This window comes from Rutidosis leptorrhynchoides, chromosome 11 (genome assembly GCF_046630445.1).
Source record: "Rutidosis leptorrhynchoides isolate AG116_Rl617_1_P2 chromosome 11, CSIRO_AGI_Rlap_v1, whole genome shotgun sequence".
In the NCBI taxonomy this organism is placed as follows: domain Eukaryota; kingdom Viridiplantae; phylum Streptophyta; class Magnoliopsida; order Asterales; family Asteraceae; genus Rutidosis; species Rutidosis leptorrhynchoides.
The window spans coordinates 11,867,451-11,891,685 of record NC_092343.1 but is presented as its reverse complement, the minus strand read 5'-3'; positions in this window follow the sequence as shown (position 1 = coordinate 11,891,685).

Sequence of the window (24,235 nt, the reverse complement as noted above, 5' to 3'; positions counted from 1 at the left end):
ACTAGACACTACCACCCCTATTCCCGCTATTCCTATTCGTTCTATCCCGGCATCCAGTTCTTCAGTCCCATAGCCAAAATATAGGCAGACAGCCAGGATAAGCGTTAAGCGATTCTTTGAACCTAAACGTCCTAGAAAATAGACCAAACGATGCGCTGCCGTATTAAACCATGGGATCATATAATGTTTTGTATAATATTATTAGTGTGGTTTGCTTAATGTTCGATGTAAGATAAGCATATGTAAAATAGTGAAGTGTGAAATGCAATAATTTTCCATGGTTAAGTATTATTTAGATGGTAGTAATTGATTCTGTACTAAGCTATTAAGTATGGACATTAACGGGTAGGTACTACCCTAGATATAATTATAAAACGCTAATAAGAAGAAAAGGCTTTTATAATAATACCTGGTTCATATTATTAATAAGCTATAATGTACTGTAAATATACACTACATCTATAATATTCCATGTGAATAATTATTTTCTTTTCATTCTTATAGAAGAATATGGCGCGATTGAACCGAATGACGGAACAAGAAATCCAGGAACTCATCAATCAGCGAGTGAACGACAGAATGTTATGGGTCGAGGCTGCAAGAGGTGCTGCAGTTAACCCAAATCCTCGTGTGGGGTGCACTTACAAAACTTTTCAAGCTTGCAAGCCCTCATCATTCAGTGGAACAGAAGGACCGATCGGTTTAACCCGGTGGATAGAAAAGATGGAAACTGTGTTCAAAATCAGTGGTTGTGTTGAAAAGGACATGACCAAATACGCATCGTGCACTTTACAAGATAGTGCACTCACGTGGTGGAAAAATTATGTGAAGGCTGTAGGAGGAGATGTAGCTTATGATACTCCGTGGGAAGAATTCAAAACAATGTTAATCAACGAATATTGTCCAAGGAACGAGGTTAGGAAGTTGGAAGATGAGTTACGAAGTCTGAAGGTTATTGGTACTGAAATCACCAACTACAATCAGCGATTCATGGAATTAGTTTTGCTATGTCCTGAATTGGTTCCAACCGAAGAACGGAAGATTGAAATGTACAAAGATGGTTTGCCCAAAAAGGTCAAGGCAAATGTTACAGCATCGAAACCTAAGACAATTCATGAAGCTATAACCATGGCAAACGAGCTAATGGATCAGGTCATCATGGATAAGAAAGTATCCAATACTGATGTGAAGGTATCAGGTAACAAAAAAAAGTGGAATGGAAATTATGATCGAGGTAACCAACAACAATCTTTTAAGAAACAAGAAAACACGCAAGGTACGGGTAGTGGTTTAAGCTTTGGTTATAAAGGACAAAATCCTTTATGCAACCGATGCCACAAACATCACTCTGGTTACTGTAATGTGGTATGCAACAAATGTAATCGAAAGGGTCATCTTGCTGAAGATTGTAGGGCTCTCGTTACAAATACAAATGGTACCAAGACTCCTGCCACCAATGCAAATAGAACTGCTTTGGCTACCATTACTTGTTTTGGGTGTGGAAAACAAGGTCACTATAAGAGCCAGTGCCCGAATCCAGAGAAGAATATCGGACCTGCACGTGGAAGAGCATTTGTTATTAATGCTAGAGAGGCATGTGAAGACCCGGAGCTTGTTACGGGTACGTTTACCATTAATAACTTATCCGCATCTATTATATTTGATACTGGTGCTGATAGAAGTTACGTATGTAGAGAATTTCACGCTAAATTAAATTGTTCATCATTACCTCTCGATGCTAAGTACATGATTGAGTTAGCTAATGGTAAACTAATTAAAGCCGATAAAATTTACCGTGATTGTAAAATAAATTTAGCCAGAGAAACGTTTAAAATTGACTTGATACCCGTAGAATTAGGAAGTTTTGATGTAATAGTCGGCATGGACTGGATGTCCAAAATAGGAGCTGAAGTTGTGTGCGCCAAGAAGGCAATTCGCATTCCTCGTAAGGATAAAACGCCAGTAATGATTTATGGAGAGAAGGGTAACTCAAAGCTAAAACTCATTAGTTATTTGAAAGCTCAAAAGTGCTTGAAGAAAGGGTGCTATGCTATCTTAGCACATGTTAATAAAGTCGAAACAAAGGAAAAAGTGAAGAGCATCAATGACGTGCCTGTGGCAAGAGATTTTCCTGAAGTCTTTCCGGAAAAGTTGCCGGGATTACCTCCATTTAGATCTGTAGAATTTCAAATAGATTTAGTACCAGGAGCTGCACCAGTGGCTCGTGCTCCATATAGACTTGCACCGTCCGAGTTAAAAGAACTTCAGAGTCAGTTAAAAGAATTACTGGATCATGGATTCATACGACCAAGTACTTCACCGTGGGGAGCTCCGATTCTATTTGTTAAAAAGAAAGATGGATCTTTTAGGATGTGTATAGATTATCGTGAATTAAATAAGTTAACTATCAAGAATCGGTATCCACTACCGAGAATTGACGACTTATTTGATCAACTCCAAGGATCATGTGTGTACTCAAAAATTGACTTAAGGTCGGGCTATCATCAATTACGTGTCAAAGAAAAGGACATTCCGAAAACTGCTTTTCGGACACGTTATGGTCATTACGAATTTTTGGTCATGCCATTTGGGTTGACAAATGCGCCAGCTGTATTCATGGACCTCATGAATCGAGTTTGTAGTCCATATTTAGATAAGTTTGTTATCGTTTTCATTGATGATATTCTTATCTATTCCAAGAGTGAGCAAGAGCATGAGCAGCATTTAAGGTTGATATTAGAGTTGTTGAGAAAAGAACAGCTATATGCTAAATTTTCTAAATGTGCTTTCTGGTTGAAAGAAGTGCAATTTCTTGGCCACGTTGTTAGTAGCAAAGGAATTCAGGTTGATCCAGCAAAAATTGAAGCCATTGAAAAATGGGAGACTCCTAAGACACCAACGCAGATACGCCAATTTTTGGGTTTAGCCGGTTATTATAGAAGGTTTATTCAAGATTTTTCCCGAATAGCTAAGCCGTTGACAGCGTTAACGCAAAAAGGGAAGAAATATGAATGGACTTCTGAGCAGGAGAGTGCATTTCAATTACTAAAGAAGAAGTTAACTACGGCGCCTATTTTATCGTTACCAGAAGGGAACGATGATTTTGAAATATATTGTGACGCTTCGCGACAAGGTTTTGGTTGTGTTCTTATGCAACGAAAGAAAGTTATTGCATACGCATCCCGACAATTGAAGATTCACGAGCGGAATTATACGACGCATGATCTAGAACTGGGAGCAGTCGTGTTTGCATTGAAGATATGGAGACACTACTTGTATGGGGTTAAATGCACTGTGTTTACTGATCATAAAAGCCTTCAACATATTTTTGATCAGAAACAGCTAAACATGAGACAACGTAGGTGGGTCGAGTTAATAAACGACTATGATTGTGAAATTCGTTATCATCCCGGGAAGGCGAACGTGGTGGCCGATGCTTTAAGCAGAAAGGAACGAGGACCAATTCGAGTACGAGCGATGAACATAAAAATTTGCATGAATCTCAACTCACAAATCAAAGAAGTTCAACGAGAAGCACTTACTAAAGAAAATATAGGAAATGAAATAATGAAGAAGTATGAGAAGCAACTCGTTATGCGGGAAGATGGAATTCGATATTTTGCAAATCGTATTTGGGTACCGAAGTTGGGTGGATTAAGGAAGTTGATATTAAATGAGGCACATAAGACAAGATACTCGATACATCCTGGAGTTGGAAAGATGTACCAAGATCTTAAGACACATTATTGGTGGCCTAATTTAAAGACAGACGTTGCAACATATGTTGGGGAATGTTTAACTTGTTCCAAAGTCAAAGCTGAACACCAGAAGCCGTCAGGGTTACTTCAACAACCAGAAATCCCAGAATGGAAATGGGATGGTATTACCATGGATTTCATCACGAAGTTACCAAAGACTGCCTGGGGATACGACACCATTTGGGTGATTGTTGATCGTCTCACCAAGTCTGCACACTTCTTGCCTATAAAGGAAACGGATAGAATGGAGAAGCTATTACGATTGTATATAAAGGAAGTTGTTTCAAGGCATGGAATACCTATTTCCATTATATCCGATCGTGATAGTAGATTTACATCAAAGTTCTGGCAATCACTACAGGAGGCCCTAGGAACTCGTTTGGATATGAGTACCGCGTATCATCCGCAAACCGACGGGCAGAGTGAAAGAACGATTCAGACTCTTGAAGACATGCTCAGGGCATGTGTGATCGATTTTGGAAACGGATGGGATAAATATCTACCATTAGCAGAATTCTCGTATAATAATAGTTATCATGCGAGCATTAAAGCTGCGCCATTCGAAGCATTGTACGGAAGGAAGTGTAGATCTCCTATTTGTTGGAATGAAGTAGGAGATCGACAATTAACTGGTCCCGAGATCATACACGAAACGACTGAGAAGATAGTACAAATCAAGGAGAGATTGAAAACAGCCCGTAGTCGCCAAAAGAGCTACGCCGATGTTCGAAGGAAACCATTAGAGTTTCAGATCGGTGACATGGTTATGTTAAAGGTGTCACCTTGGAAAGGTGTAATACATTTTGGAAAAAGGGGTAAACTAAACCCAAGGTATGTAGGCCCGTTCAAGATCATCGAACGCATTGGACCGGTAGCTTATCGACTCGAGTTACCGCAACAACTCGTCGGAGTACATAATACCTTTCACGTCTCAAACCTTAAGAAGTGTCTTGCAACGGAAGACCTCACCATTCCTCTTGAAGAAATCCATGTCGACGAGAAACTACAATTCATCGAAGAACCAATCGAAATCATGGATCGTGAAGTTAAACGGCTCAAGCAGAGCAACATACCGATCGTTAAGGTTCGTTGGAATGCTCGAAGGGGTCCCGAGTTTACTTGGGAACGAGAGGATCAAATGAAACAAAAGTATCCACACTTGTTTCCTGATGACGCAAAATAGGTACAATTTTAAAATTTCGGGACGAAATTTATTTAACGGGTAGGTACTGTAATGACCCGCACTTTTTCGATCATTCTATACTTGTAAGATTAATATTTACATAAATTAAACCTTACCAACATGATAAGCAATCTAAATTGTTAAGATTTATGTTTTTGAAAAGAGTTTTACACAACGTTTGACCGTCTAGTTTGACCGATGATATCACGAACTATATAACATATGATAATTATACGTTTGTGTATATATATGTATATATACATATTTAACATGATCTAAGAATGTTTTAATATCTCATTTTGTATTAATAACAATAAGTTATATGTATATTTTGAAACTACTAACTTAAGTTTTCAAAACGATAACCATACGCAACGTTATTTGACTTAAATACTTATGACCTATAATGTTTATACATATATCGTATAAGTAATGAATTTAATCACTTTTAAGAACTTAAATACATAAAACCATATAAGTGTATTCACAAAAGATAGCTATATTTGAATCCTCATTCCATTTTTCACAAAATTTCTATACGTATATCTAGAGTATATGTACTCGTATCATACGCAGCTTCTAGATGTATTTACTATTGGTATATACCAATAAAAATCTGCTCCTTAGCAGCCTTAAATGATTAAGAAACATGTGGAACCAACCATTTGTCAAGTAGCATGAATTATTTAGCAAGAAAACAAAGTTAGGTATCTTTTTTTTCCTTTATAACCTAAAAACGTTTTTATGCATGCACACCATTTCTTCACCCCATTTTCTCATACTTACACTTCCATTTCTCTCTCAAAATACTCTTAACTTCATACTTGATCATCTCCAAGCATTTTCTCCATCATTTAGCTTCAAAAACAACACTTAAATCTCATAAGAAAACCTTACAAAAACACTTCAAGAAATCCTTCCAAGAACACAAACTTACTTCCAATCTTTCATCCAATTCCATCACCCTTTTGGTTCTAGGTTCTTACTCCTCTTTTACAGAAACCTTGTCCAAGGAACTTGAGGTAGTATCTATGTTCATAACCTTATTCGATTCATATATATATAGCTATCATATTTTGTGGTATACAATTTTAATAACAAGAACATAGTTTGAATGTTTTCAAACTTGTTTGCAAACTAAATAGATCCTTCTAACTTAACTTTTAAAATACTTCAAGACCTGTAATATAACTTAAATATATGCTAATTTAACAAGGTATAACTTGGTTTTTCAAAGAACACCTTAAAAACTGTTTTTACGACGTCGGAGTGTAACCGGGGGCTGTTTTGGGTTGGATAATTAAAAACCATCTTAAACTTTGAATTGAAGGTTTATGTTCTGGAAAAATGATTTTTACTATGAATATGGTAACACATAAAAATTTCATGATTTAATTCAAAGTATAAGTATTTTTAGAAAAATAATCATTTAAGGTTGCCTACATAAAGGAAAAGGTTTAACTTCATAAGTTTCACTAAAGTCTCACCTATGCCGTGTGATTTTGAATACAAACTAAGATATTTACAGTTCATAGTCTTAAAGAGGAACTCGATCCAAGGAGATGGCAAGTTGAATCAACGAAAACGGAGTTGTAACGAAGAAACTATGACCGAAACAAAATTGGCTATCCAAGACTAGTTTAACTTCGGGATTAATTGGAGAAAATTAAAATAAATCACATCTTTTTAAGATAACATGATATTTTATATATATGTACTCATAATTCAATTTTATATGGTTCAGGATCACCCGTAAACAACACGAGAAGATTAATCATAAGATCCCATGTTTGTACGCAACACGTCATTTGACAACACCGGTACTTTATGTACGCAACACGTCATTTGACAACACCGGTACCGTGGGTCAAGATTAATCTCGACCAATACATATACGTTGGGGGTTTTATTTATTTCGTTGGGGGTTTATTAAACATCTAAATATGAACCATTAAAATTGAATTACTAACAACGAACTGCTAACTACGGACTAAGGAATTATAAAAAGTATTAAAAGTATAACAAGTATATATATGTGACGTTGTTTAAAAAGAAAAGGTATTGATATATTATATATGGATAGGTTCGTGATATCAACCGGGAGACCATGTCAAAATATATATATCTTCAAGACGAAAGTGAGTATATAGTCCCACTTTTAAACTCTAAATATTTCGGGATGAGAATACATGTATTTTATGTTTTACGTTATGGACACAAGTAACTGAAAAATATATTCTACGTTGAGTTGTACCACTGGCATACTTCCCTGTAGCTTGGTAACTAATATTTACAGCGGTATTGTAAACGCGAATCCTGTTGATAGATCTATCGGGCCTGACAACCCCAACCGGACTGGACGACCAGTATTCAACGGTTGCACAGTACTTCGTTTCATGACTACACTTGGTACAGTGTAGTAAGATTTCATATTAAAGGGAATATGCGACGTGATTAATTGTTAAGTATGGTTACCAAGTGCTCAACCACTTAGAATATTTTTATTAAACTGTTTATATACGAAATCTTGTGGTCTATATATATATTGCTGCCGGCACTAAACCTATATCTCACCAACTTTATGTTGACGTTTTAAACATGTTTATTCTCAGGTGATAATTAGAAGTTTCCGCTGCATTATGTTGAATTTGAGCAGGATCTTGCGTACGCATATTTGTGTCAAAAATAAGACTACATATCCAAGAACTTGTGTTGTAAAATATGCTAGAAATCGTGTTGTTATCATCATTTGTAAAGTTTGTAAGTCGAAGATTATCGCTAAACGATAATCATCTTTATTTCGTCCAAAGCTTGTATCAAAAATAAGAATCATGGTTTGTAATGTATAATATATGCAGTTTTTCTTTTAAAAATGTCGCATATAGAGGTCAATACCTCGCAATGAAATCATACGTTATCTAACACGTTCTTACGGTTAAGGACGGGTTATGACACATTATATTATACTAACTCATGCTTCAATTCCCAACACTACTTCAAAAACATCCATTTTTCGAAATTTTCAGAAATTAGAAACTAAAATAGTTTCTTTTATGATGTAACACAGATAGCGTGAAGAGATAAATGATTTCAGATAAGAATAGTTATGAAACTATCTTCAGAAATATGGAGGATATTTATAATGGAAGATACGATGATATCTTAGAATTTCTAATATCAGAGGATGATGCGGAAAATCTGTCTGTGAAGGTTTAGAATAAGAAGTAAGGTTCTTAATAATGGTTTCAGCAGACACTGAATCATTTGGATTCTTTGAAGGTAGATTTCGTCCTTGTGATTTGTCTACAGCTTCCTTCATACTTTGCTCAACCCGTTTTTCAGTTCCAAACCTTCTCTTTTTCTGTGCTTTTCCAACACACTACTCTTTATCATCAAACTTTCGACTGTTAAAGTCGTTTACAGTTTTTGCTGCTTCATCAGCATTTTTCCAAAATTCGGAGAACTAGTTTCGTAGTTTGGGGTGTTTTTCAGAAACTTCACATTCGAAATATGTAAGTCTAGAAGATAGATGTTATATATATATATATATATATATATATATATATATATATAACTGTTGTCGTAGAAAATGCTGCGAGATTCAAAATACTGATTGCTAATTCCCGGTGGTTGGTATGGAAATTATTGTTACAAGATGTGGATGAGTACATGATAGGGTTTCAATGAGTATAAGGATTTTTCGAAAGGTCAAGGATTAATAAAGTTGTTTGGTAAATTTACTGCTAATGTGGTGGAACATGAAAGGTTCCCCAGTAACAAAATGTATATATCAAGGTTACAATAAGGCTTAATCTGAAAAGTTGAAGTTATCTGGTTGGAAGTGTGATAAAACTGGATACTTTGAAAAGAAATTGCAAGATTATTTTCGGTAATAACAATGCTAAAGGATCTTTTACCGTTTTGAAGTCAAAGTATAGCTTTGAAAGATGTAGAGATCTAAGAATGATGTCACTTGTTAAATCTTGACGTGGATTCTGCTCTGTCAATATCAGAATATGTAATTGAATTTGTATGGAAACGATTGTATATCGCTGTGAGCATAGTTAATAATTTTTAAATCAAAGTTGAAGAATGTACAGTGTAAAATATTAATTGCGAACTTATATATTTCCCGGGTATTACCTACCCGTTAAAGATTTCACAATTAATACATTGTACAAAAGAATTTTTATTACCGTTTTTATGAAAATATATGTATGTATATTTTCTTCAGATGTAACACAGATTTAATGACTTAATATCATATTAAGCTCATTTAATTTTCGGCTTGACTTAGAAATGATTAATCTCTAAAACATTAAAGATTACATAATCTTTGCGGAGTATTTCGCTAATGTAATCGATACTTCATTATTTATTCTTATTGATATTCCTCGGTGAAGGATGTTGGTGCTCGTGGAATTTTTGTGAACCTTACAAGGCACAGATGATGTTTTCTGAAAAGTTTCGAGTATATCGAAATTGAAAATGTAAAATCAATTATGTAATTGATTAATGCACTTGGTTTATTATGAAATGGAATTCATTGGGTTAAAACAGAGATTGTAGTTAACAATGGTTAAGTTGTTAAGGAAGGATGTACATCATTGCATATTAGTAATATGAACTAACCGAGTAGTACCTACCAGTTAAGATTCACACGTAATAGCTTAGTACGAAAAGATTTATTTTGATTTCAAAATTCATATATATTAAATATACATAAAATTTCTTCAGGGAAAAAAATGAGTTAATACTTCGTCGGTTATTGTTGCTGGTATTTCTTGGTAACTATGGTGCGTATGACGTTGATGCTCGTGGAACAGATTGTGAAGTTGAGGTTTGCGATACGGATGTTGTTGTTGGTGGTAATGGTACTGTTGGTGTTGTCGGTGGTACTGTTGATGCCGGTGATGCTACTGGTGCTTGTAACCTTTGCACCATATTCTCCAAAGCCACTACCCGAGCGCGAAGCTCGTTGACTTCTTCTACTACACCGGGATGATTGGCGGTTCGGACGAGCGGATTAATAAGATCCAGAATTTGAGATAGTATATTATCGTGACGAGATACTCTGGAAATGAGAGAGAAAATGGTGTCTCGAACAGGTTCGCCGGTAAGTGCTTCAGGTTCTTCGCCAAGAGGGCAATGTGGTGGATGGAAGGGATCACCTTCTTCTTGTCTCCAATAATTAAGTAAGCTACGAACCCATCCCCAATTCATCCAGAATAGATGATGGCTAATTGGTTGATCCATTCCAGTTATACTGTCTTCGGAATTCAGGTGAATATCCATATCGAAATAGCTGTCAGAGTTTAAGGAATTTGAACTAGATACGGGATCCATCTTGTATAATTAAGGAGATGATTTTTGATATGAATTAGCTTATAGAATTTAGTTTAGTATTCTTCAATACATAATTTACATATGTATATATAATACCAAATTCCATAAATTACGGAGAAATTTTCGGAAGATGTCAGGAAAAGTTTACAGTAACAGATACGCTAAGATATGAATTTTGTCTATACACTATTCATGCAATCAATGCAGTAAAACGTGTCTAGACTAGGAATGATAAGCAGGTAATTTCTGACAAGAAATGATAAGCAAAACTTTTAACATGCAGACACGGTCAAAGTCCAGACTTACTAATGCATCCTAACAACTATCAGTTAGACACACTCATGCAAGACCTGGTTCACTAGGACCAACGCTCTGATACCAACTGTGACGATCGCTCCAAATCCATATGGACAAACACGTCATTCATCGATTTCATTGCGAGGTATTTGACCTCTATATGATACGTTTTGTAAACATTGCATTGTTTTGAAAAAGCACACCATCAATGAATATTTAAATCAAAGGTTCTCGACATCTGATGATTTCTATATATGGACAATCACCGTAAATAATAGTTTACAATAGTAATTCCGTTGACAATGCAGTCAAAATAAGATATATGGTGATGATTTTGTGAATGCAACGTTTTCTTGAATAAAGCATGCAAGACTCCATGCACATAGCTTGTATAACATGTAAGCAAACAGCGGAAGACTTCTAGGGAACCTGAGAATAAACATGCTAACAAGTGTCAACACAAAGGTTGGTGAGTTCATAGTTTTAGTGTTTCGCATAATCTGTATATAAAAGTGGATCACAAGATTTCAGTTGTTTCATCCAGAAACGTTTATCAATAGATTCTACATAACAGAGCACCCTGGTAACTAAGCTTTAACGTTATAATGATAAATACCCCATACGTTTTAATACACGCAAACCAACGTGTCCTAAACTCAAATAACACACGTCCGTTAAAAGGCTAGCGCTCTAGCCCGGACGGGGATGTCAAGCCCTATGGATCCATATACTGTTATTCGCGCCCACCAGTCCATATCCTATGTACTGGCAGCTACTAGTTACCAAAGCTAAGGGATTTTCGGTTCAAACTCAGTGTAGAATTTAGTATGTACTTGTATCCATTGCGTTTTAAAATAAATTGCATGTATTCTCAGCCCAAAAATATAGATTGCAAAAGCAATTAAAAAGGGAGCAATGAAACTCACCTTAGCAACATATAAAGTCGTTCACCAAAATGTGACCGAAACTCGGATTACCAAATAACCGTAGATCTTAACCTAGAGAACATATGTTGGTCAATAAATGTCTATCAAGCTAGGTCAGGTCATAGTGTATCACAATCCTAATGCTCGATGTCGATATACAAAAGTTATCCAAAGTCGTTTCAAAAAGTCAATTTTGACAGTTGTTTAACAAAACGAGACGTACCTTATATAAGGATTCATTTACTCGGTTGGTAATGTTCAAAAATCCAATTTATCAATCTCGTAAACAAGTTGTTTAAATCTTAATTGTAAATTCAAAAGCAAAATTAACGTTAATCATAATTCAGTTGATCATATCTTTTAATCCGTTCATCGAAATTATTCGATATCTAAATGAAAAGTTATTGATTTTTCGCCAGCTTTCCAAAAACATGTATATCATATACCTTTTACCAGTAATATATGTAATTAATTCGTGATTCATTATAAACTGTTTAACGACGAAATTTAGCATACTCGTATGTATAAATATATATACTCGAGCACTAGACATGGATACGCAATTAATATATAAAAGATAAAATATGAGTGCTTACGTATCAATATTGAGATTCAATATTGTAGGAAAGTACGTAGACGTAACGGAGATGATAAACACTAGGTTTGATTCATAAATATACCCCCGAACATTACCCATAATTTTCTTAGCTCTATCCCGCTTGAAAACCATTTTGAAAGTGACACGCTCAAGACCTCGTCGTAGTATTTTATGTATAATACTAATTAATAATATTAATAATAATAAGATTAATAATAATATTAATAATAATAATAATAATAATAATAATAATAATAATAATAATAATAATAATAATAATAATAATAATAATAATAATAATAATATAAATAATAATAATAAATACTTACGAAGTAATATTAATAGTGTAAGAAAACATAACTGAAATCGTGCAATTTATAGAACCTTTTCTGAAAAAGTACCCCATGCGATCGCATGGGATTTGTGCTTCAAGGCCATGCGATCGCATGGCCCTCTGATCCAGCTCACAAACTTTTAACTTTTTGTTTGTCGACATAATTTTATATAATATATATAATATATTTAATTTATATAATTAATTATATATTATATTATATTCACATGCATAGTTGATTTGTAATTTTTGTTCCGATAAGTCGTACGTCATCACTCGACTTATGTCCCGGTTCCGGTTTTTCAAATGTCCTTTCGTACGCTGAGAAAACTTGTATTTTACATTTCGTGTCACGTACCTTTGTCAAAATATAGCCTTAAATTATCCCTAAACTATACCACTCAAAGTATATCTTAAACTTTCGAGTATTTTGATCATTTACTTCTATAAATCATCGTCTCGCTATTTGTTAATATATATAATAACAATTCGTTTTTATGACCAAGTTAATATTATATTTTATCGTATTGTTAAATATATATTTTCAATATTAATAAACACGTTTTAAAATACATATCGCAAGTTATTCATATATCTAATTCCAACAGTTGATATTCCTTATTATTGTATGTGTCCAAATTACGTTATTTAAACAAACACTTTACCATTTATTCCGAATACCGTTAATAATGAATGATTTCCCAAATCAACGTGGACCTTACAACAGAGACCCGTAATAATATCATAATCCTTAAGGGACTCAATAATTATCTTTTAATTCAATCGTTTGGCATAATCTTTTAACTCTGTATCTAAATATATCAATCAGATAATCAAACCAATAAGTTTAATGCACAGTATCATATACTCAACACTTTGTTATGTTTTCAAGTTATGGTATATATATGTATCTATTTACATAAAATTGTTCGCGAATCGTTGAGAACAATCGAAAGGTAATTGAATAGTTCAAAAATTTTGAGATTCAACTTTATAGACTTTGCTTATCGTGTCGAAAACGTTAAAGATTAAGTTTAAATTTGGTCAGAAATTTCCGGGTCATCACAGTACTACTCGGTTAGTTCATAATACTAATATGCAATGATGTACATCCTTCATTAACGGCTTAATCATCGATAACTACAATCTCTGTTTCAATTCAATGAATTTCATTTCATAATAAACCAAGTGTATTATTCAATAACATGGTTGATTTTACACTTTCATCTTCGATGCACTCGAAACTTTCTAGAAAACATCATTTGCACCTTGCGAAGTTTGCAAGAATTCCACGAATATCAACACCCTTCACCAAGGAATATCAATAAGAATAAATAATGAAGTATTGATTTCATTAGTGAAATACTTCGCGAAGATTATGTAATCTCTAATGTTTTAGAGATTATTCATTTCTAATTCAAGTTAAAAATCAAATGAGCTTAATATGATATTAACTCATTAAATCTGTATTACATCTGAAGAAATATACATACATATATTTTCATAAAGACTGTAATGAAAATTCTTTTGTACAAAATATTAATTGTGAAATCTTTAAATGGTAGGTAATACTCGGGAATATATAAGTTCACAATTAATATGTTACACTGTACATTCTTCAACTTTGATTAAAAAATTATTAACTATGCTCACAGTGATATACAATCGTTTCTATACAAATTCAATTACATATTATGATATTGACGGATCAGAATCCAAGTCAAGATTTAACGGGTGACATCATTCTTAGATCTCTACATCTTTCAAAGCTATACTTTGACTTCAAAAATGTGAAAGATCCTTTAGCATTGTTATTACTGAAAATAATCTTGCCATCGTTTTCAAAGTATCCAGTTTTATCACACTTTCAACCAGTCAACTTCGACTTTTCAGATTAACCTTATTGTAACCTTGACATATACGTTTTTGTTACCGGGGAACCTTTTATGTTCCACCACATTAGCAGTAAATTTACTAACAACATCATTAATCCTTGACCTTCTGAAAAATCATTATACTCATTAAAACCCTATCATGTACTCATCCACATCTTGTAACAATAATTGCCATACCAACTACCGGGAATTAGCAACCAGTATTTTGAATTTCGCAGCAATTCTACGCCAACAGTTATATATATACATATAATGTCTATCTTCTAGACTTACATACTTCGAATGTGAAGTTTCTGAAAAACACCCCAAACTACGAAACTAGTTCTACGAATTTTGGAAAAATGCTGATGAATCAGCAAAAACTATAAACGACTTTAACAGTCGAAAGTTTGATGATAAAGAGTAGTGTGTTGGAAAAGCACAGAAAAAGAGAAGGTTTGAAACTGGAAAACGGGTTGAGCAAAGTATGAAGGAAGCTGTACATAAATCACAAGGACGAAATCTACCTTCAAAGAATCCAAATGATTCAGTGTCTGCTGAAACCATTAGTAAGAATCTTACTTCTTATTCTAAACCTTCACAGACAGATTTTCCGCATCATCCTCCGATATTAAAAATTCTAAGATATCATCGTATCTTCCATTATAAATATCCTTCATATTTCTGAAGATATTTTCATAACTATTCTTATCTGAAATCATTTATCTCTTCACGCTATCTGTGTTACATCATAAAAGAAACTATTTTAGTTTCTAATTTCTGAAAATTTCGAAAAATGGATGTTTTTGAAGTAGTGTTGGGAATTGAAGCATGAGTTAGTATAATATAATGACACTTGATCAACGTGATTATATTACAGTAAGTCATGCTGAGTTTCTAATAGAACATGATAAAGGTTCACAGATCATACCCTCATCATGAACCATGTTACATAACTCTTTCATTCTATATAATCTCTAAAAATATCAAGAAAATATTTTCTTAATGATTCGGTCTTTTTCAAGGTATTCTGGTAATTTGACAAGTCAGATTGTGCTATTACCGTTTCTTTCTTAGAACATTAATTATGTTCATTCCGAAATGTATAGCTACGAATTTAGGACCATTATTCGCTTGACTTAAAGTCGGGAAGAGAAAACGAAAGCATGAAGCTCCGAAATATAATGGAAAATATAAAGCCCGAAAACAACCCCGAAATTTATAAACCGTGTATATCAATACGTATTGCAACGTAAAGACACGGGAAAATTAATAATACCATAACCCCAAGATAAAAGTAAAAGTAAATAAAATCTTCCGGTGGTAAATGAAAGAGAAGAATGACAGATATGAAAGTTAGGAGTATATCAAGAATCAGAACTGGATGAAGCATTTCACAATCTTTTGGAAGTACGAAATGAGGAAGAAGATGTGGGAGTGGTGAAAAGAATGAAACGGAAGTGGGCAATTTATAGCAAAATATCAGACATAACAATCGAGGCAGATTACGCAATTAATCAAAGGAAATCTTAATTTTCTTAATTCCTGAAGAATCAAATCTTATTTAGATTATGAAGATTTTCTATTCCTTAAATTCCGGAAATCAATCGTTGCTACGTCAAGAGATAAGACGCATCTCTATTCTCCATTTCACTTTATTACGACGGCTTCTCTCATACGCTTCAAGTAATTGGATTGTTTTATCCATATTATTCAACGGTGATAAAACTCTATTTATCGACTCATATTTGTCATAAAAACTTTTTTTTATTGTTAGCCATGACAACCTCACTCAAATTTCGGGACGAAATTTCTTTAACGGGTAGGTACTGTGATGACCCGGAAAATTCTGACCAAATTTAAACTTAATCTTGTATGATTAAAATTCTTTATTATTATTATTATTATTATTATTATTATTATTATTATTATTATTATTATTATTATTATTATTATTATTATTATTATTATTATTAAGATTATTATTATTTATTTTATTATTATTAATAGTATTATTATTATTATTAATTATATCACTTAAAATACTACGACGAGGTCATGAGCGTGTCACTTTCAAAATGGGTTTTCAAGTGGGATAGAGCTAAGGAAACTATGGATTATTACTAAGGAGGTTATGGGTATTGTTCGAGGGTTTTGCTCGTAAGTCAAACCTAGTGTTTATCATCTCCGTTACTTCTACGTACTATCCTACAATATTGAATCTCAATATTGATACGTAAGCACTCATATTTTATCTTTTATATATTAATTGTGTATCCATGTCTAGTGCTCGAGTATATATATTTATACATACGTGTATGCTAAATTTTGTCGTTAAACAGTTTATAATAGATCACGAATTAAATACATATATTACTGGTAAAAGGTATATGATATACATATTTTTGGAAAGCTGGCAAAAAATCAATAACTTTTCATTTAGATATCGAATAATTTCAATGAACGGATTAAAAGATATGAGCAACTGAATTATGATTGAAGTTAATTGAAATTGCTTTTGAATCTACAATTAAGATTTAAACAACTTGTTTACGAGATTGATAAATTGGATTTTTGAATATTACCAACCGAGTAAATGAATCCTTATATAAAGTACGTCTCGTTTTGTTAAACTATTGTCAAAATTGACTTTTTGAAATGACTTTGGATCACTTTTATATGTCGATCTCGAGCATTAGGATTGTGATACACTATGACCTGACCTAGATTGATAGACATTTATTGACCAACATATGTTCTCTAGGTTGAGATCTACGATTCTTTGATATACCGAGTTTCGGTTACATTACGATGAACAACTGTATGTGCTGCTAAGGTGAGTTTCATATGATCCCTTTTACTCTCTATATTTTTGGGCTGAGAATACATGCAAATGCTTTATAAACTGATTTACAATATTTATATGCGTGAGTTTCATTGCTCCCTTTTTAATTGCTTTTGCAATCTATATTTTTGGGCTGAGAATACATGCACTTTATTTTAAACGCAATGGATACAAGTACATACTAAATTCTACACTGAGTTTGAACCGAAAATCCCTTAGCTTTGGTAACTGTTAACTGCCAGTTATAAGAACTGGTGGGCGCGAGTAGTAGTATATGGATCCATAGGGCTTGATATCCCCGTCCGAGCTAGAGCAATAGCCTTTTAACGGACGTATGCTATTTGAGAAGCGTACAAGTTGGTTTGCGTGTATTATTAAGATGATTATACAAAGGGTACAAATTATATATACGTTAAGTTTAGTTACCAGGGTGCTCAATTTTGTAGAATATTTTGATAAACGTTTCTGGATGAAACAACTGAAATCTTGTGATCCATCTTTATATACAGATTATGCGAAACATTAAAACTATGAACTCACCAACCTTTGTGTTGACACTTTTAAGCATGTTTATTCTCAGGTTTCTAGAAGTCTTCCGCTGTTTGCTTAGATGTTAGACAAGCTATGTGCATGGAGTCTTACATGACATATTTTTCAAGGAAACGTTGCATTCACCAAATCATCACCATGTATCTTATTTTGACTGCATTGTCAACGGAAGTACTGTTGTAAACTATTATTTATGGTGATTGTCTATATGTAGAAATCATCAGATGTCAAAAACCTTTGATTTAAATATTCATTTATGGTGCGCCTTTTCAAAAGAATGCAATGTTTATAAAACGTATCATATAGAGGTTAAATACCTCGCAATGAAATCAATGAATGACGTGTTCGTCCATATGGATTTGGAGCGATCGTCACAGACACGTAATTCATACGTCCAGAAACAAGTCATGCATTCTGATTTTACTAATACCACTTCCCATCCTTGGTCTTGCGGAACGTAACCGTTGTGACCGATAGTATGACAACGTGTTGTAAATTCGTCAAAAGGGCGAAGGTTACATAATGACCAACAGTCTCGTAATAACCTAAAAACCTCATTTCTTACCCCAATTACCGACTCCGTCACTTGTGGGAACGTTTTGTTTAATAGTTGTAGCCCGATGTTATTTTTCTCACTTTGGTGAGAAGCGAACATTACTAACCCATAAGCATAACATGCTTCTTTATGTTGCATGTTGGCCGCTTTTTCTAAATCATGAAGTCCTATATTCGGATACATTGAGTCAAAATAATTTCTTAACCCGTTGCGTAAAATAGCATTTGGGTTCCCCGCAATATATGCGTCAAAGTAAACACATCGTAACTTATGGGTTTTCCAATGTGATATCCCCCATCTTTCAAACGAAAGTCTTTTATAAACCAAGGCATTCTTGGAACGTTCTTTGAATGTCTTACAAACTGATTTTGCCATAAATAGTTGTGCCGAGAAATTCTGACCGACTCTAGACAAGATTTCATCAATCATGTCTCCGGGTAAGTCTTCTAAAATATTGGGTTGTCTATCCATTTTGTGTTTTTATACTGTAAAATAGACAAGAGTTAGATTCATAAAAGATACTTATTAATACAAGCAATTTTTACATATATCGTAAAGCATAAGCACACTATATTACATATATTACACCGCATAAATACAACTATCTTATTCCGACTCACTCATTTCTTCTTTTTCGAACTTGGTTCTTTTTGCTAAGTTTTTAGGGATATATGATGTTCCCCTAATACGAGCCGTCATTTATCACATTGGTCTAGAAAAACCTGGTGGTTTAGAGGTTCCCGGGTTATTGTTTCAACTTAAGAAATACGGGTGTTGACGATACATATAAAGTTCATCGGGGTTGGAATCAGATTTCTCTATTTTTATGCCCTTTCCCTTATTGTTCTCTTTTACCTTTTTAAATTCAGTTGGGGTAATTTCTATAACATCATCGGAATCCTCGTCGGGATCCGATTCATCGGAGAATTGGTAATCCTCCCAATATTTTGCTTCCTTGGCGGAAACACCGTTGACCAGAATTAACTTTGGTCGGTTGGTTGAGGATTTTCTTCTACTTAACCATTTTATTATTCCCCCACTGGTTCTTCTTCCGGTTCCGATTCTTCTTCCGGTTCCGATTCTTCTTCCGGTTCCGACTCTTCTTCCGGTTCCTCTTCGGGAACTTGTGAATCAGTCCACGAATCATTCCAATTTACATTTAACTCTTCATTATTATTAGGTGAGTCAATGGGACTTATTCTAGATGTAGACATCTATCACATAATATCAAACACGTTAAGAGATTAATATAGCACATAATAGTCACATGTTAAAAATATATAGTTTCCAACAAAATTTGTTAAGCAATCTTTTTTTTTTCAAGTAAACATGGTCGAAGTCCAGACTCACTAATGCATCCTAACAAACTCGATAAGACACACTAATGCAAAATTCTGGTTCTCTAAGACCAACGCTCGGATACCAACTAAAATGTCCCGTTCTTATTGATTAAAAACGTTCCATATTAATTGATTTCGTTGCAAGGTTTTGACCTCTATATGAGACGTTTTTCAAAGACTGCATTCATTTTTAAAACAAACCATAACCTTTATTTCATAAATAAAGGTTTAAAAAGCTTTACGTAGATTATCAAATAATGATAATCTAAAATATCCTGTTTACACACGACCATTACATAATGGTTTACAATACAAATATGTTACATCGAAATCAGTTTCTTGAATGCAGTTTTTACACAATATCATACAAACATGGACTCCAAATCTTGTCCTTATTTTAGTATGCAACAGCGGAAGCTCTTAGTATTCACCTGAGAATAAACATGCTTTAAACGTCAACAAAAATGTTGGTGAGTTATAGGTTTAACCTATATATATCAAATCGTAACAATAGACCACAAGATTTCATATTTCAATACACATCCCATACATAGAGATAAAAATCATTCATATGGTGAACACCTGGTAACCGACATTAACAAGATGCATATATAAGAATATCCCCATCATTCCAGGACACCCTTCGGATATGATATAAATTTCGAAGTACTAAAGCATCCGGTACTTTGGATGGGGTTTGTTAGGCCCAATAGATCTATCTTTAGGATTCGCGTCAATTAGGGTGTCTGTTCCCTAATTCTTAGATTACCAGACTTAATATAAAGGGGCATATTCGATTTCGATAATTCAACCATAGAATGTAGTTTCACGTACTTGTGTCTATATTGTAAATCATTTATAAAACCTGCATGTATTCTCATCCCAAAAATATTAGATTTTAAAAGTGGGACTATAACTCACTTTCACAGATTTTTACTTCGTCGGGAAGTAAGACTTGGCCACTGGTTGATTCACAAACCTATAACAATATATACATATATATCAAAGTATGTTCAAAATATATTTACAAAACTTTTAATACATTTTGATATTTTAAGTTTATTAAGTCAGCTGTCCTCGTTAGTAACCTACAACTAGTTGTCCACAGTTAGATGTACAGAAATAAATCGATAAATATTATCTTGAATCAATCCACGACCCAGTGTATACGTATCTCAGTATTGATCACAACTCAAACTATATATATATTTTGGAATCAACCTCAACCCTGTATAGCTAACTCCAACATTCACATATAGAGTGTCTATGGTTGTTCCGCAATATATATATAGATGGGTCGACATGATAGGTCGAAACATTGTATACGTGTCTATGGTATCTCAAGATTACATAATATACAATATAAGTTGATTAGGTTATGGTTGGAATAGATTTATTACTAACTTTCACGTAGGTAAAATGAGTAGTTTTTATCAATCTTGTTTTACTCGCCATTTCTTCGTTTCTAATCCGTTTTGAGTGATTCCAGTGGCCATGGTTTCGTATTGAACTTAACTTTATAAATCTAAACAGAAAAAGTATAAGTTTATAGTCAGAAATACAAGTTACAAGTCATTTTTGAAAGAGGTAGTCATTTCCGTCGAAAGAACGACATCTTGATGACCATTTTGAAAAACATACTTTCACTTTGAGTTTAACCATGATTTTTGGATATAGTTTCATGTTCATAAGAAAAATCATTTTTCCAGAAGTATATATTTTAAATCAAAGTTCTTCTTAGCTTTTAATTATCCCAACCAAAACAGCCCCCGGTTTTACTACGACGGCGTATATCCAGTTTTATGGTGTTTATCGTGTTTTCGGGTTTTAAATCATTAAGTTAGCATATCATATATATATATATAACATGTGTTTAGTTGATTTTAAAAGTCTAGTTAGAAGGATTATCTTTATTTGCGAACAAGTTTAGAATTAACTAAACTATGTTCTAGTGATTACAAGTTTATAACGTTGAATAAGACAGCTTTTTATGTATGAATCGAATGATGTTATGAACATCATTACTACCTCAAGTTCCTTGAATAAACCTACTAGAAATGAGAAAAATGGATCTAGCTTCAAAGGATCCTTGGATGGCTTGAAAGTTCTTGAAGCAGAATCATGACACGAAAACAATTTCAAGTAAGATTTCCACTCGAAATAAGATTGTTATAGTTATAGAAATTGAATTAAAGTTTGAATATGATTATTGAAATGTCCCGTTCTTATTGATTAAAAACGTTCCATATTAATTGATTTCGTTGCGAGGTTTTGACCTCTATATGAGACGTTTTTCAAAGACTGCATTCATTTTAAAACAAACCATAACCTTTATTTCATCAATAAAGGTTTAAAAAGCTTTACGTAGATTATCAAATAATGATAATCTAAAATATCCTGTTTACACACGACCATTACATAATGGTTTACAATACAAATATGTTACAACAAAATAAGTTTCTTGAATGCAGTTTTTACACAATATCATACAAGCATGGACTCCAAATCTCGTCCTTATTTAAGTATGCGACAGCGGAAGCTCTTAATAATCACCTGAGAATAAACATGCTTAAAACGTCAACAAAAATGTTGGTGAGTTATAGGTTTAACCTATATGTATCAAATCGTAACAATAGACCACAAGATTTCATATTTCAATACACATCCCATACATAGAGATAAAAATCATTCATATGGTGAACACCTGGTAACCGACATTAACAAGATGCATATATATAAGAATATCCCCATCATTCCGGGACACCCTTCGGATATGATATAAATTTCGAAGTACTAAAGCATCCGGTACTTTGGATGGGGTTTGTTAGGCCCAATAGATCTATCTTTAGGATTCGCGTCAATTAGGGTGTCTGTTCCCTAATTCTTAGATTACCAGACTTAATAAAAAGGGGCATATTCGATTTCGATAATTCAACCATAGAATGTAGTTTCACGTACTTGTGTCTATTTTGTAAATCATTTATAAAACCTGCATGTATTCTCATCCCAAAAATATTAGATTTTAAAAGTGGGACTATAACTCACTTTCACAGATTTTTACTTCGTCGGGAAGTAAGACTTGGCCACTGGTTGATTCACGAACCTATAACAATATATACATATATATCAAAGTATGTTCAAAATATATTTACAACACTTTTAATATATTTTGATGTTTTAAGTTTATTAAGTCAGCTGTCCTCGTTAGTAACCTACAACTAGTTGTCCACAGTTAGATGTACAGAAATAAATCGATAAATATTATCTTGAATCAATCCACGACCCAGTGTATACGTATCTCAGTATTGATCACAACTCAAACTATATATATTTTGGAATCAACCTCAACCCTGTATAGCTAACTCCAACATTCACATATAGAGTGTCTATGGTTGTTCCGAAATATATATAGATGTGTCGACATGATAGGTCGAAACATTGTATACGTGTCTATGGTATCTCAAGATTACATAATATACAATACAAGTTGATTAAGTTATGGTTGGAATAGATTTGTTACCAATTTTTACATAGCTAAAATGAGAAAAATTATCCAATCTTGTTTTACCCATAACTTCTTCATTTTAAATCCGTTTTGAGTGAATCAAATTGCTATGGTTTCATATTGAACTCTATTTTATGAATCTAAATAGAAAAAGTATAGGTTTATAGTCGGAAAAATAAGTTACAAGTCGTTTTTGTAAAGGTAGTCATTTCAGTCGAAAGAACGACGTCTAGATGACCATTTTAGAAAACATACTTCCACTTTGAGTTTAACCATAATTTTTGGATATAGTTTCATGTTCATAATAAAAATCATTTTCTCAGAATAACAACTTTTAAATCAAAGTTTATCATAGTTTTTAATTAACTAACCCAAAACAGCCCGCAGTGTTACTACGACGGCGTAAATCCGATTTTACGGTGTTTTTCGTGTTTCCAGGTTTTAAATCATTAAGTTATCATATCATATAGATATAGAACATGTGTTTAGTTGATTTTAAAAGTCAAGTTAGAAGGATTAACTTTTGTTTGCGAACAAGTTTAGAATTAACTAAACTATGTTCTAGTGATTACAAGTTTAAACCTTCGAATAAGATAGCTTTATATGTATGAATCGAATGATGTTATGAACATCATTACTACCTTAAGTTCCTTGGATGAACCTACTGGAAAAGAGAAAAATGGATCTAGTTTCAATGGATCCTTGGATGGCTCAAAGTTCTTGAAGCAAAATCATGACACGAAAACAAGTTCAAGTAAGATCATCACTTGAAATAAGATTGTTATAGTTATAGAAATTGAACCAAAGTTTGAATATGATTATTACCTTGTATTAGAATGATAACCTACTGTAAGAAACAAAGATTTCTTGAGGTTGGATGATCACCTTACAAGATTGGAAGTGAGCTAGCAAACTTGAAAGTATTCTTGATTTTATGAAACTAGAACTTTTGGAATTTATGAAGAACACTTAGAACTTGAAGATAGAACTTGAGGGAGATCAATTAGATGAAGAAAATTGAAGAATGAAAGTGTTTGTAGGTGTTTTTGGTCGTTGGTGTATGGATTAGATATAAAGGATATGTAATTTTGTTTTCATGTAAATAAGTCATGAATGATTACTCA